Raw genomic sequence first — 3689 nt, forward strand, 5'->3', positions numbered from 1 at the left:
CAGAACATTGCATGGTATGTATCAAAAGGTGCTTTATGAAATTAAAGGGCGTATACAGAGAGATGTACAAAAATGGGGATACCATGCTGCTCGGGAAAGGTGGAAGGGCTTGGTTTTGCTTTAACATTTCTCATGGGTTTCTTGTGTTGATTTTGATGTCCTGAATGATGTATACGGATGGCTCTTTTGGTTTTCTTATGTTTAATTGACCCCTGGTTTTCTATTTTTGCACAAAAAAAACTGTTCTTATCAGTCAGTTAATATCTGATATGTCCCCCATCGGGGGACCACATATAAAACAGATTTTTGGAACAGGGAGCTGGATCAGGAGCTTGCTCCATCCTCTCCACGCATCGGCCTGGTATTGCAGCGCCTCCGGGAATGGTGCACTACCTTCTCTCAGTCGTGAAATGACAGACATAGCAAGCAAGCGAGGACTTAGAATATTTAATGGTAAAATGCCTGGCAGATAGCTGATGTCTGTACCGACATCTTCAACATGTCCTCGGCCCAGGCCACTGTACCTAGCTGCTTCAAGATGACCACCATCGTGCCAGTACCGAAAAAAAATCAGCCCCCACATGCCTAAACGACTACCGCCTTATTGCACTCACCCCCATCATAATGAAGTGCTTTGAAAAACTACTTATTCCACACATTAAAGCCAGCATTCCAAAAACACTGGATCCTCTCCAGTTTGCCTATCGCACAAACCGCTCCACAGAGGATGCAATCTCCATAGCTTTACACACCACACTAACCCACCTGTATAAAAGGAACACCTATACAAGAATGCTGTTCATTGACTTTAGCTCAGCATTTAACACCATCATACCCATAAAACTTTCTACCAAACTCAGGGCTCTAGGTTTAGATACAACCCTCTACAGCTGGATCCTAGACTTCCTCCCCAGCAGACCCCAGACAGTCCGGATTGGCAACCTCACCTCCAACACGCTCACCCTTAACACCGGTGCCCCTCAAGGCTGTGTGCTTTACTCCTGTCACGACCACCAGGCAGTCAAGATCAAATCGTAAGCGAGCTAATCAGCCCCAGCAGCGGGTGATTATTAACAAACGCCGCCGCACGAGTTAAACCACCTGCGCACACTCACGGTGCGGTGCGCACTGCTATTTATACCCTCTTCACCTGTTTCCCACTGCTCGGTATTGAGTCTACCCCTTGAGAGCTCTACCTGGCGTTTTTCCCCGTACCACGTTTATTCTGGATTTTGGATTCCCCTTCTGCCTTTTCGACTTTGCACCTCGCCTCGGACTGTCTGCTACCGGAGAACTTCCTGGATTACGACTTGCCTTTCGCCTTTTGACTACGACCTTGCCTCTCGTTTTGGTTTGTTCGCCTGCCTCATCTATCACCGGTGCCTGCGTCTGCACAGGATCCGTGTATCTTCCCACCAGGGATTCCTAACAGAATACCGAGCCTAAAGATGGATCCCGCGGACGCACAAGCTTTTTGCTCACTTTTCAATCGCCATTCCCAAGCTCTCGCCCAGCTTCAATCTTCGCTTCACATTCTCTCCAATCACGTCGCTAACCTTCCGCCTTCACCTGTCCCTTCGCCTCCAGCACAGACTACTGCTCCAATCCCTGTAACCCCGCCCACCTCTCTCGTAGCCTCACCGTTTGTTCTCCCGGACAGATATGACGGCAACACCGCGGGCTGTAGGGGTTTTATTGCGCAATGCTCCTTGACTTTCCAGTTGCATCCTGAGCATTTTTTTTCTCCCCGGGAGCAGATCAGTTTCGCCCTTTCCTTGCTCACTGGCAAGGCTCTGGACTGGGCAGCTGTGTTGCTTGCTAGGGGAGACTTTCAGTTTGCTGATTTCAAGCTTTTTGCTGACCAGCTCCAGGCACGTTTTTCTCCAGTCAACCCGGACCTGACTCATCTCCGGCTCGCCTCGCTTCGTCAGGGTGATGGATCTCTGAATGATTATGTGGCTGACTTCCAAGCCCTCGCCACGGAGTCTGACTGGAACCCTGAAGCCCTGATTTGCCTTTTTTATAAGGGTCTCTCTGAAGATCTAAAGGACCACCTGGTGCTCTCGCCATTTCACAACCGCTCTCTTGAATCAGCAATCGCTCAGGTGGTTGAACTGGACACCCGCATTCGGCTGCGGAGAGCAGAGAGTCATGATGGAAGCAGTCCTGGCCGTCCTGAAGGTACTACCCCCACGGTGCCCACTTGGCATCATGCACCCCTTTCCTCGGAGGAAAAGGAAAGGCGCCGTCGGGAGGGACTGTGTCTCTATTGCTCTGCACCTGATCACCTTCTCTCTGCTTGTCCCTTGAGACCCCCTTATCCCTCTTGAACCCTTCCGCAGCCTACTGTTAGAGTCAGTAGTGCTGTTTTTTCTCAAAACTCGTCAGGCCCTTTATTCCCAGCTGAAATTTCTTGGGCTGACGCACAACTTCCCCTTCTGGTTTTTGTTGACTCAGGGGCAGCGGGGAACTTTATAGACGTCACTTTTGCTAAGAAGTGGGATATTCCCCTGGCTCCGGTCTCACCCCCGATCTGTATTCAAGCTTTGGATGGATCCCCGATTGCACCTGGACGGATTACATGGCAGACCGTCCCTCTCTCTCTAACAGTTGGTGCTACTCATGTTGATGAAATTTCACTCCTTCTCCTGGACTCGCCTGCCTACCTGGTAATCCTAGGTCTTCCCTGGCTCAAGAAGCACGATCCCCACATCTCCTGGGACAAGAACGAGCTCATTGCCTGGAGCCACTCCTGTCATGTTAACTGTTGTCGTCAGCCGGTTAAGGTTGCTGCTGCAGTAACCTCTATGGAGGAGCACTCTACCATCCCACCCCAATACAGGCATCTGAAACAAGCCTTTGATAAGCGGAAGGCTCTTTCGCTTCCACCTCACCGTACCTGTGACTGTGCTATAGAGTTGCTCCCGGGAACCCTTCCACCTAAAGGACAGATCTATCCTCTCACTCAGGCAGAGAATCAGGCTTTGCAAGACTATATTAAGGAAGCTCTGGAGTCAGGATTCATTCGTCCCTCCTCTTCTCCAGCCTTTGCGGGTTTTTTCTTTATTGGGAAGAAGGACGGCTCCTTGCGGCCGTGTATTGATTACAGAGGACTGAACTCCATTACGGTTAAACATCGTTACCCCCTGCCTTTAATTCCAGCCGCTTTGGAGTCCGTACGGGGAGCCTCCATCTTCTCGAAGTTAGATCTACGGGGGGCTTACAACCTAATCAGGATACGTGAAGGGGATGAGTGGAAGACGGCCTTTATGACCACCCATGGACATTATGAATATCAGGTGATGCCTTTTGGTCTTGTTAATGCCCCGGCTGTCTTCCAGTCATTCATGAATGACATCTTTAGGGACATTATTGGGAATTTTGTTTTGGTTTACCTGGATGATATCCTCATCTTTTCTGCCAACCCTAGGGATCATGTCCACCACGTCCAGGAGGTCCTGACTAGACTCATTAATAACAAACTCTACGCCAAGCTTGAGAAGTGCTTTTCCACGCCTCTAAAATTCACTTTCTGGGTTACATCATTTCCTCATTTGGTGTAGAGATGGACTCTGCTAAGGTGGCGGCCATCAATGACTGGCCAGCCCCTCGTAACTTAAAGCAAATTCAACGTTTTCTAGGTTTTGCCAACTTTTATAGACGTTTCATCCGGAACTTTAGCTCCGTCG

The 3689-nt window shown here is 49.7% G+C and overlaps 1 non-coding gene across 1 annotated transcript; it reads left to right on the forward strand.

Moving 5' to 3' along the window:
- The first annotated feature begins 208 nt into the window (after positions 1-208).
- Positions 209-395, forward strand: LOC138223505 (U2 spliceosomal RNA). The gene has a single exon (XR_011181917.1). It is a non-coding gene; the product is annotated as a U2 spliceosomal RNA (small nuclear RNA).
- Positions 396-3689: the final 3294 nt, after the last annotated feature.

This window comes from Lepisosteus oculatus, chromosome 16 (genome assembly GCF_040954835.1).
Source record: "Lepisosteus oculatus isolate fLepOcu1 chromosome 16, fLepOcu1.hap2, whole genome shotgun sequence".
NCBI classification, from domain to species: domain Eukaryota; kingdom Metazoa; phylum Chordata; class Actinopteri; order Semionotiformes; family Lepisosteidae; genus Lepisosteus; species Lepisosteus oculatus.